This window comes from Labrus mixtus, chromosome 14, assembly GCF_963584025.1.
Source record: "Labrus mixtus chromosome 14, fLabMix1.1, whole genome shotgun sequence".
NCBI classification, from domain to species: Eukaryota; Metazoa; Chordata; class Actinopteri; order Labriformes; family Labridae; genus Labrus; species Labrus mixtus.
This window is the reverse complement of record NC_083625.1, coordinates 20,577,896-20,591,170: the sequence shown is the minus strand read 5'-3', so window position 1 is coordinate 20,591,170 and position 13,275 is coordinate 20,577,896.

The window sequence follows — 13,275 nt, the reverse complement described above, 5'->3', positions numbered from 1 at the left end:
TCTTGTGGCTATAAAGATCCCCTCATTTGAACACAGCTGCAGAGAGGAGGTGAGGCATTTGGTCGATTTTGAAGTTCACAACATAAAATAGAGATTTGACAATTTTATAACTGGTGCATCATATTTAACAAGTTATATTTAGTGATCACAAGGGCAAACAAATGTTACCTTATGCAACTGGACTGTGCTTATAAATCCCCTTTCTAGTCCTCTGACCACTCAAAGCCCCATGTCCCCAACAGAAGTAAAGAATAGCTTTCATTCACATGCCCATGTTGCAAAAAGTTTCCTTGCCATTCATGTTTGTTTTTCCTGACTTTTACACAAAGATTATAACTTTGGTGAACATCTTGTCGTTTTTCTCCCCAGGCGGCCATGCTCAGAAGGTTAATGAGGCTAAAACTTGACAAGCACAACATCGTCAAGTTCCATGAATGTTTTAGTGTAAGGCATGGCGAGGCGCTCGTCTTTGAGAGTCTCGAAGTGAACTTATATGACCATTTATGTAACAATCATGTGACATTGGATGACTCAAGGACTATAATCAAACAGGTATGAATTCAGCAGCTTCAGATAGAAAGCACAAGTAACCGTCTGTTAAACCTTGGTACAGTATCTGACATGTACATGTATTGTTCTTGCAGATGGCCACAGCGCTTAAAGCACTGAAGAACATCGGGGTGATCCACACTGACATCAAACCAGACAACGTAATGCTAGTGGACAAGAAACTACCCATAAGAGCTAAACTTATCGACTTTGGCTTGGCCATGGATAAATCTACAGCCTTGCAGGGCATGGAGGTGCAAACAGTTCCCTACAGGTAAGATCCAAGATCATGTTGATTATGTGCCAGCATACTTTTTCATTGGTTCCCAATTAGGAAAAATCCATTGTTTGCCAAATGATTGTTTTCATGTTCACTCCTTGGAATATGACAGTGTTATTGATTCTATCTAACGCTTTTCTTCCACACATTTAGGGCTCCCGAGATCATTTTGGGCCTGCCATTTTCCGAGGCCATCGACATGTGGTCAGTGGGCTGCATCTTATTCTCCATGCTCTTCAAATGCCACCTGTTTGAGGGTGAAGAATATGAAATAGTAAGTCATTTACCAAAGCTTGACTCTTTTATCAACTAACGATGCTTGTTAAGGTCTAGTTTAGTAGTTTTTTTCCTCAATGTTTGTTAAAGCAGAACTTCACAAATACATATTCCTAAACCCTGGGTTTAGCTTGTAGCTAGCGTTTATGCAATCACACAGCAGTTGATCAAATCTAAAACTAAGGGATTCACCTAACATGTACTACAGAGGGACGTAATGTGATTTTAGTGGTGCAGAGAACTATGTTTGTTAGCTTTGGTGGGAGTTATTAGCATTAGCATGTAGACCAGAAGAGAAGTGTTCTTGTTGTTGATGTATCAATGTGTTTTTTCTCCAGCTGCAGTTTATGATTGAACTCCTGGGTCAGCCGCCAGACGAGCTTCTGAACAACGCAGTGTTCAAACATAACTTTTTTATTGAGACAAAGTCCAACAGCTGGAGGTTCCAGGTACCACAAGTTGTTTCTTTTTTTTTCTTTAAACTCATGTGATACTTTAAGGTTTGCATAACAATTATGTTTATAGACTGCTGTTGATTAGTTAGATTTAGGAAGAGAAACATTCATATGAACACACTGAACCTTCTTTCAGACGCGTGAGGAGTACGGGGTAGAGTTCCTTCCACAAGCCCCCATGGAACGATGCTTTTCATCTCTGGATGATCTCAAAACGGTACAGTGGGAAGCTTCTTGCACTGTCACTGTCAGTTTTATGTCTTAATGGATGACCAGGATGACGGCTTGACTGATGGTGGAATTGATCCTTGTTTATCATAACTAGATTCCAGAAGATATCCCAGTCGAGGTTGCAGAATACGAGCAGTGCATCGAGCTAATGAAGGCCATGCTGACGATGGATCAGAACAAGAGGATCACACCCAATGAAGTCCTCCAGCACCCCTTCATCACTCAGTAAGTACTTTATGATAAATCCCTTTTCTGGAGACCGGTGTCTTTGGCAAGTCTGGTCCTCACTGGAAATTCCTACTTTTTTCAGACAAAGCAACAATCTCTGTTAAGTGCAAAAAACTGCAGTTCCTCCATTGTCCACTTGAGACAGGCTGCAAAAGCCAAGGCATCCCCATTAGGTCCCAAATTAAAATGTAAATTTTTACATCGCAAACAAACAATTTTATTTATTTTTTATTGATTGGAAGTCCGGGGGAGACAGTAGGCATATTTTGGCCGCAGGAACTTTTTCATAGATCTCTGAACTATTGGAACCCTCCCTGTATTTTAATGTTTCCACACCGCAGGAACTATGAACCGCTTAAGTTCCTAGAACCCTGTTTAGAGGAACCTTTTTAGCTCCTGCTTCAGAGCAGACACTCTCCCAGGACCATGGCGGTGGGAATGCAGACAGAGAGAAAAGTCCCTATGGTGTGTAGTTCTCAAAGAACCCCCTAGTGGATAGATCCTCTTCAAACAAGTCCCCAGAACTGAGATCCAGTCAGGTGGGATCTCAGTCTGTTCTTTCAGCAGCACACGGCCTCCTGCAGAGTGACAGAGATGTGCAGAGTGGTGTCAAGAAGATGACCACCACCAGAACTGTTTGATCTGAATGTTTCCAATATGGTCACTGAGACTGTGTTCATTTTTTTTTATAAAATATGAATACAAACACAAATAATCCTGTGATCAAGGTTACATTGGGCCAAAATTAGCTTTGCCTTTGGTCTTAAAAACTTATGGAATGACTGAATTCGATTTAGACCTTTACATCAGTGTGACAGTTATTGTTTGAACACAACAGGAAGAAGAGCATCGATCCAGTTCCAACAGACCAGCACAGTCCACCTCCCACAGTTTTTCCATCAGGTTTGATCCAAGTCCGGCCTGCAAAACCAGAGAACTCGCTGCAGCTAGAGGAAGAGGAGACATCAGTCAGGTGAGAGGAGTGAGAGGAACCTTTAAACACACAAATATAGACCATTTAACTCTTCTTTATTATCATTACAGTGAAAGCACTTGTGCATCAACAATAATAATACAATCCCACAGGATAACATCTGTCTTCGCTCTGTGTGAGCCCGGAGTGAAGCTCTCATGTTTTAGTTTTCTCACTTTAAGATCTTAGCTAGAAATGAGACAACAGCAAATAAGTCAATAACTCGTGAGATTCTTCTTTTCAGCTGTGGGATAGTAAAACAGATATGATTCCTGATGGATACGCTTACTTTTCCATATTTGGATGCCAATCCTCTTAAACTTTGATGTAAATGTTTCAGTAAGGTTGTCACATTTGTCGTCTTCAATACTTGTCGATACCGCTTGTTTTTATAACAATGAAATCTCCACTCTTTCAATGATCAATAGAATCAAAAAGTACAAATTTATAAGGTTTTTCAGATCACGGTCATTCCATGTAAATGTACAAGCAATGTGAAGCTACGAGCTATCTAAAGTGTGTTAGCATTAGCCCTCTAACACAACAATGCAGGCCACAGGTGATTGCAGCTTGAGCCAAGGGCCTATTTTGTCCACCGCTTGTGCTCAACTCATTCGTGCAGACGCGAGGGGATGGGGGGTTGGAGGTGTGTCGCTGGGGGACAGTGGAGGCCTCAGTATGGCAGAGGTGTGGCCAAATGTTTGCTTAGGTTTCATGCTAGTGCTCAAGGGCGACATCTACTGGATCAAACATTATTCCTTGAAGTTGTAATGACAGTAACCGGAACAGAACTCTTACTATGTGTGTTTGTGTTTTTAGTCTTAACAATGAGGACACTGAGGACAACAAGGACACTCAGGACAACAAGGACAATGAGGACACTCAGGGCAACAAGGACACTGAGGACAACATGGACACTGAGGACACTCAGGACAACATGGACACTCAGGGCAACAAGGACACTCAGGACAACATGGACACTGAGGACAACAAGGACAACAAGGACACTGAGGAAGCCAACAAGGAGGACAACAAGACACCATCAACCCCAGATGGCGACGACAGCAAGGAGAAGAAGAAGAAGAAGAAGAAGAAGAAGAAGAAGAAGAAGAAGAAGAACTGCTACCAGCGTGTTAAATCCTGGTTCTTCTGTAACCGAGTCGACGTCATGTTTAGTCTTAACAATGAGGACACTGAGGACAACAAGGACAATGAGGACACTCAGGGCAACAAGGACACTGAGGACACTCAGGACAACATGGACACTGAGGACAACAAGGACACTGAGGACAACAAGGACACTCAGGACACTCAGGACAACATGGACACTGAGGATAACAAGGACACTGAGGACACTCAGGACAACAAAGACATTAAGGACAACAAGGACAACAAGGACACTGAGGAAGCCAACAAGGAGGACAACAAGACACCATCAACCCCAGATGGCGACGACAGCAAGGAGAAGAAGAAGAAGAAGAACTGCTACCAGCGTGTTAAATCCTGGTTCAAGAAGAGGTTCTTCTGTAACCGAGTCGACGTCATGTTTAGTCTTAACAATGAGGACACTGAGGAGAGCAGTTAAATAATCAATAATCAATTGACACCACACACTTAAATTATCTTAAATTATTACAAAAAATAATCAGTTGCCACAAGCGTCAAATCAGGCCACGCCCCCTCCAATCCTTTACGGGGCAAGGGGCAAAATCGTCTAGTGTGTAGCCAGCCTAAAACACTTCCCAGAGCTGTACAGGGCAGCACGGCGGCTCGGTGGTTAGCACCGCGGCCTCACAGCAGACACATCATCCTGTCTGTGTGGAGTTTGCATGTCCTCCCCGTGACTGTGTGGGTTTTCACCGGGGGTCTCCGGTTTCCTCCCACATCCCCAAAAATATGTCGCTTCAAGGTCAATTGGACACTTTAAATTGTCACTTTATCTGGTCAAATCAAATCAATAAATGAATGTTTTAAATTGATCAACAACAATTTTTGTTGCCGTGATAACAATTATGGATAGCCTTTGATTCTTACTCAAGTATTAAAGTTTGAACAAACAATGAACAAATATGTTCAAATAAATGCACATGAAAAAAAAAAGGTTACAAAGTGTCCGATAAACAGGAGGGAAAAACCCCAAAATAAATAAACACATTGAAAGCATAAATGCTTTGTTGGCCGACGTCGTCAGAGAAGATTCAGAGCAGAGAGACGATCTCCATCTAGCTGATTGTCACTTTATGTGGTCAAATAAAATGAAATCAATAAATAAATGTATTAAATTGATCAAACTGTCTCATGACATTTTAGTGTCACCTTTAAACTCTCAGGGGGGTTAACTATCTGGCTGTCAGTCTTACTAGGATCATGAAAAAGAATAATGAGAAATGAAAAATAAATTAATGAATTATAACATTCTGCGTCTTGTTGTTTGTTTCTCATTTATTGGCAAAAATAAAATAATATGGTGCATTATGGACAATGAGGACACTGAGGACACTCAGGACAACAAGGACACTGAGGACACTGAGGACAACATGGACACTGAGGACACTCAGGGCAACAAGGACACTCAGGACACTCAGGACACTCAGGGCAACAAGGACACTCAGGACAAGAAGGACAATGAGGACACTGAGGACACTCAGGACAACAAAGATATTAAGGACACTGAGGACAACAAGGACAACGAGGACACTGAGGAAGCCCTCGCAGCCTCATGCACTCAATCACTTTCAGGGATCAAACTTGTAAATTAACGAGTTCGAGACCAGCCTGCACGAAAATGATGAAAGTATATAGAACTCTTCATATATTTTCCTCTACAGACACAACTTCCTCCAAGTCAGTGTGGTTCTTTCTTCGGAAAAGAAAGTTTGTCTCAGTGACCCAGTGAAAAGATACTCCACAGTTTCTTGCAGTATCTTTGTAGGGATCTGATATTTTATGATGTGCCAACAGAATGTGTAGTTTTTTCATATTTGCACAAGTAAAGCCCCAACACAACTATTTGTGTCTGTTATTGGTCTGCCTTGTTAAAGTGTATCATGTTCAGAGCCAGTTTGTGTCCTTTTCATACATCATTTTACAGATAAACAAGGTCTTGCAAGTTGAAGTGAAAACTTCTCTTGAACTAATTGTTTTTACCGACTACACAAGGAAGTAGGCTATTTCCTTATTAGGGAAACCTTTACTAAAGTATAACAAGATGCTCAAAGTTTTTCATTTGAGAACAGGCTGCTGCTGCTCTTCTGATATAGACTTAAATAACGACTTTATTATTTTATTCTTTAAAGACTTTAAGCGTTCTTCTCTCATCATTTTTGCGCAGGCTGGTCTCGAACTCATAAATTCACGAGTTTAATCTTGTAAATTTATGAATTTAATCTCAAAATTTTAGATTTTTTTTTAACGTGTCCCTAATCCTCCGTCATACAATGCAGATGTAAACTTTATGTTTTTTAGATGTGTTGTTGGTCTGCTGCATACTGGTCAATTATTAATTACACTTAGTTTCACTACAGTGCTTGGCCGTTACACTTAACTCACTTACAATAAAAACAAGAATGCAAACTCATTTTCATACTTAACTAGCCAAAGTTAGGACAGACAAATGTTTTTGAATACAAATGTATCATTAATGTTAACATGTTTTAGATATCTAAGGGGATATTAAAAAAAATGATATATTTATTTGCAACACGGGAATGGAGTTTTGGGATAAGAGCAGCTTTTTTTGACAGATGCATTTATTACTTTTAAAAGAAATGTCTTAATTTTTAAAAATGTTGATTGTTTTTCTTTTCATTAAAGACACTGTACTAAATACAAAATACCAGAAAATCATGTTTGTTCATTTGATTACTAACAACTTATTATCTCAGAGCAAATGTAGCCCTTATTATTGAATTGAACTAAAAATGCATTTATGTTCATCACTTTCTTTATATAGCTTTTGGTTCTATCTATTCAACAAGAGGTTCATCAAATATGAAATTTTCTTCCTTGAGAAGATTTTGGAGCTTATAATAATAAATGAGGGTTTGCATTCAGCTTTGGCAATGTTCATTATATTTTATCTAACTGTATGATTTTGGGATGGTGATTTGTTTCAGAATTTGTCTTCTGAGACATTACACAATAAAATAAAATGATCCATCATTTACTGCCAAAACCAAAATAAATCTGTGACTCCGATAAGATCAGAAAATAATCTACCCACACTCTTTTTCTTTTTTTTTTACATCAAAATTAACCTTTTTCTCTTTTTCTCTCTCTACTATGGCCCTCCCCCAACTATGAAAGGACCAATGAGCTAGCTAGCAGTTATGCATTGTGACTTTACTGTAAAATCAATCGGACATTAAGCCCCTCTCTTGCTGCTTGTTTTTTTCAGAGACAAATAAAAATGCAGAAAAAATAGCACAATTAGTGCAATTCAAATATATATTTTTAGGACTAATGAATAACATTTAAATGGTAAGTGCACTTGAGCTTGTATAGAGCTTTTCTATGCTTCTGACTACTCAAAGCGCTTTTCACACCGCAGGTCACCAATTCACACACTGATGGCAGAGGCTGCTATGTAAAGTCACCATCAGTATTATTAACTAATTCATGCACGTTCACACACTGCTGATGCAGTAATTTAGGGTTGAGTTTCTTGTCCAAGGACACTTTGACATGTGGCTGCAGGAGCTGGGGATTGAACCGTCAACCTTATCAGAAACAAGCGTCTCTACCACTGACCCACAGCCGTCCAAACCCTGCCAAAGTACAACCCATACAGTGACAAAATGCACTATGCTCTACCTTTTAGTAGTCCGAGTTCTCTTTATCTGGAAATGTTTGATGATAAATACTGTACTCCAAATGACCCTGAACTAGAAGTAAAAGGGATAAATCAGTAAAACGATCCACCATTGATTATCACCATTACAATTAATAGTCAAGCCACACAATACGACTGTCTGCAGATGTTGTTAAACATAATGGAACTGAAAAAGTGCCTTTTAATCGAGTTAAACTGGGTTAATCGACTAAGAGATCTACAATGGTTCCATGCACTGTGCGTCACCACGTGTTTTATGAAAACGTATCACTAGCTAAGAAATATGCTAATCCAATATTGCTCGTCTCATTATTTGTATATGTTCCTGTGCCCACACTACATAATGTAATGTCAGATGTTAGGTATCATTCTAATTGTGGTCATCTCTGCTTACTTTTACATGGTAATTTCCTATGTTACAGCTCTGCAGCCATGAAGATAAATAAAATCCCACCTGCTGAACAAAGAGCGGCGATTTTATCTCACTGTCAAAACTGTTGTTTGGGTGTGTGTCCATGTGTGAATTATTTATTCCTGATAACATAGCTTGAGGAAATCAAACAGATGGACGTCAGTACAGTGTTTACAGTCTTTTAGGAACTTATGCAACAGGATGGCGGCTGCTTTTGAGGACTTAAGTTTTCAGTGAACTCTCAACAGAATATTTAACTGCAGGGTTTAAACCAATGGAAAAAAAAAACATAGATCAGGTCAAATTAGATGTTTCTTAATATCATCAATGTGATTTCAAAATGAGGAATTTGCACATTTTAAAGAAGAAACAGCCTCATAACACTATGTCACACTAGAACTTTTTACCAGTCCAAACAGAGGAAAGAAAGCCGGTTTATTTATAAAGCACTATTTATACAAAGATCATTTATAAGTGCTTTACAAAAACAGTCAAAACAGAACATTAGGAACATTAAAGGCAGGGTTGGTCATTTTCTCAAGATAGACTCTTTAAGATTTTGCTTGAAATTGTCTTCAGGTCCTGACAGAAATGAATAACTCATGTGCTCTGAAAAAGGAATGAAGGAAATCTGTCATCTGTAGCAGTTGTAAGCATGTAAAAACTTCGACCAATGTCTGCCACGAGGTACCAATCTGATGAACCAATCATATCTGCATGCTCGTTCTCTACCCCTTGCGTGAACTAGCCCACACTCAAAGCGCGTCACCGATGACAGAGTTTATACTGTGAGTTTGTCGTTGGCCGGTGTGAGTCGTAAAATAATCACGTTTTATTTTTTTATTTTTTATGTATTGTGATAAAGTTTAGAGTTTCCTTATCGTTGAATGAGACAGAAGACGATATAGTTTCTACACAATGCAAGCGATGAGCTGAGGTCCGCTTCTGGAGCAGCGACGCTGAATGTAAGTAAGTGGCATGTCTTTTGAGTGGGTGGGTGTTGACGGAGCACTGAGGGAATGCTACTTTCAAAATCATGCTAGTTTTTTTTTTTTAATTAACAACACTGCTTTACAAAGACAAATGACACAAGAAAATACTAAAATATATTAAAAACCAAGAGCTTGTCCCACGGTTGAGGAGTGTAGAGACTAAAAGCTGCCTCACCCTAAACACTAATTATTTTCATGGAGAACTGTTCAAAGGAAAGAACCAGATTGACTTGAATAATCTTTTTATCTCTCGACCAACTATATTTATAATTTTTAACTTTTTATGCAGATTTTTACCATATCTTAGTTAAGCATTTGTTCCTGCTTCAAACCTGTGTTAGGTAATACATTCTTTTAAAGATTTACTCGTGTTTTTATTGGCCTTGACACCAACGATGGCATATACTAACTTAAGTAACTTCAGTAACAGTGTTCCAGGAATGAGATGTTGTTACATAACTGCCTCACCAAATATGGGGTAGAGGTTTTTGTCTAAGTAGGGAAAAATGACAGCAAAACATGAGATGATTTTTTCTTTGCCTTCAGAGGATGATAACAGCAGTGCGACCAATGGGGGGGAAATGAATCGATGACAAAAAAGCTCACTTCTGCCAACTAGTTCACTGAAGCAGTGGCGTGCTCACTGCTGAGGTGGAGGAGTTGTATTGTGTGTGCGAGTCAAATGTTCAGATCCAGTACAGAAGCCAATTGTAGCAATTTGTCAACTGCATTCTCTGAAGAGGAAACGAGTGCAGAGGAGGCCTTATTTGGGGGTAAAATACCAACCAGGCTAACTTCCCAAAAAGTGGTCCCAGGATAGGATGACTGGTTGTATGATTTTCCCTCCTGTCTTTAAGATTAGCCATTGCATAGCTCACATGTTGTACATTCCTACCTACATAAATATATGTTCAACAAATTACATGAAAATAGTGTCAGTCTGTATGGGGCCCCGGAAAATGTTTGCCACAGGGCCCCCTAGTGGGATAATCAGGCTGTGCTTCTATAGAGGGCATCAACCATGGTTTAAAAAAGTTCAACCTGAGGGTCTGCACATGCTCATGCCCATTTTTGAGTGCATTCACAAACACTCAATCCCAATCTTCACACTCCTGTCCTGGACTCACTGACTTTGAGGTATGTTCCTGGTGAGTGTGTGAGTGCTTAGTGCTGTCCCAATGTCAAATCATCAAGTGTACTAGGGGTGTAAAAATAAATCGGTCTGAAACCGTTACTGATCTTAACATTAAAGATCTGAGTGAATCAGAGCATACCAGAAATGTTTTATTAATTTAAAAAAGAAGTTTAACAAAAAAGAACTGTGTAATGCAGAGAGAGCATCAATCACAACAGATGCCTGGGCGTAATATGTAATTCATATCAGAGAAATAAAAAATAAAAAAAATGTCTTGGAGTGTTTTTATTATTTTATTTCTATTCTAAATTGGCTTTAATTTTTGCCTCTTATTAAATACTTGTTTCAAGTGTAAGTAGAGCTTTACAAAGCCAGTGAAGTGTGATCAACAGAAGAGCTAAGACTTCTACGTAAGTAACAAAATGTATTTCATCCCCCGCCTACCTGTCAAAGTGAGACACCTGTTTGATAAAGACTTCACATCATATACATAATGTCAGCATATTTACAGTAGATCTATTCTAATGTCTCTTGGAGAGTAATAAACACAAAGACGTATTTGTTTTTCCTTAGTTTCATAAAGTAACAAATTTACTTTGGATTTGATTATCAGATCGAATCGAATAAGACCGAATTGAATTGCACTGAATCGTTCTATATTATAATTAATTATCCCTACATTGGATAGTAGCCCTAGAGCTCCAATCGGACACTGAGGACAATGAGAACACTCAGGACCACAAGGACAATGAGGACACAAAGGACAACATATTGAAATATCCAAATCACATCATCAATGGACTGTGTTCATTTCTTCGAGCTAAGCACACGTCCGAAAGCTTCCACATTCATCCCTCAAGTGACTTTTCTAAACAATATTGGGAGCCTCATAAGAATGCTGCTAAGAGATTTATCTGTTTTGTTTTTTAAAAGTCCACCAAGAAAACAAGGATAGTTAACAGCTGAGCAAATGATTTATTTTCTTATTTTGCTGCTGTTTGTTTCTGTTGGTTGTCTGAATCAAATAAAGTTTTCCCCAATATAATAACATGTGTCTTAAAGTATACAAGATCAAAAACGCTATTACTGTACTCTAACTGCCTATTATATTTGATTTATCTTCTCCTCTTGCTCCTTTAATGTGGGAACTCTCATCGCGCCTCTAGGTGGTGCTAGAACACCACCACAAATATACTGGACTTCCACAGGCCTGACATGGTGCAGGTTCACAATGAAGAGAGCTAGTAATGCAGATTCACATGCAGATCCCCGTTTTGTGCCTTGCTCAATGTCAACCCGGGCACCTCTCCAGCTACCAGACTACTTCCAGATTTGGTCTGCACTTAAACAGGGACTGCTTTAAGTTGGTTTGAATCCTACTTATCAGACCGATCTCAGTTTGTACATGTTAATGATGAGTCCTCTATGCACATTAAAGTTTGCCATGGAGTCCCACAAGGTTCAGTGCTTGGACCAATTCTTTTTACATTATATATGCTTCCTCTGGGAAATATTATGAGGAAACATTCCATACAGTTTCATTGTTATGCAGATGATACTCAGCTTTATGTATCAATGAAGCCCGATGGTACCAGTCAGTTATGTCAGCTAGAAACGTGCCTTAAGGACGTTAGGACCTGGATGACCAGAATTTTTTTGCTACTTAACTCAGACAAGACTGAAGTTATTGTGCTAGGCCCTAAGAACCTCAGAGAGACTTTTTCTAGTGATGTGACTGTCCTCAATGACATCAGCCTGGCATCTAGCACCACTGTTAGGAATCTAGGAGTTCTTTTTGATCAAGATATGTCTTTTAGCTCTCACATCAGTCAAGTTTCAAGAACAGCCTACTTTCACCTTCGTAATATATCCAAGATCAGGAATATCCTGTCGCAAAGTGATGCAGAAAAACTAGTTCATGCATTTGTTACCTCCAGACTGGATTATTGTAACTCTCTTTTGTCAGGGTGCTCTGGCAAATCTCTAAAGACTCTTCAACTGGTCCAGAATGCTGCAGCTCGTGTACTGACCAGAACCAGGAAATGGGACCACATCACTCCTGTCCTGGCTTCTCTGCACTGGCTCCCTATACAGTCTAGAATAGAATTCAAGATCCTTCTTCTCACCTACAAAGCTCTAAATGGCCAGGCACCATCTTACCTGAAGGAGCTACTAGTGCCGTACTGTCCCTCAAGAGCGTTGCGGTCCCGGAGTGCAGGCCTGCTGGTGGTACCTACAGTCTCCAAGTGTACTATGGGGGGTAAAGCCTTCAGTTATCGGGCTCCTCTCCTCTGGAACCACCTTCCAGCCGGGGTCCGGGAGGCAGAAACAGTCTGTATTTTTAAGAATAGACTTAAAACTTTCCTTTTTGATAAATCTTATAGTTAGGGCTGGTGCTGGTGTAGACCAGCTCTTAGTTATGCTGCTATAGGCTTAGACTACCGGGGGAACTGGCACCCTGAGCTCCTCTCTCTCTCTCTCTCTCTCTGCATATACAGTACATTATATTACTGCATGTATCTATCTATAAATCTCAGTCACTAACCACCTACTTTCCTGGGAGCTCTTGAGCTCTCCTAGGCTCCTCAAGATCGTCGGTTGACGGCTTGCCAGAACAACCCCCACCACACCCCCTCCCCTCCCCACCGGATTGCTGATGGACGGTCTACCTCCCCCCACCCCCTTGCTCTCTATCCCTCTTCCTGCATCTTATCCCATCTCTCCCCCTATCCCTTTCCAAGCCCGGCGCAGTCTAGGCCTGTGAAGACTGTTTTGTCATGAGCCGGGGATCCGGCCGAAGATTTCTGCCTTTTAATGAGGCAGTTTTTTCTTACCACTGTAACTTTTGCTGCTTTGCTAAAGTGCTCATGATGGATAGGCCGGATCTTTGTAACATAGCAATAAGTAAGGTCT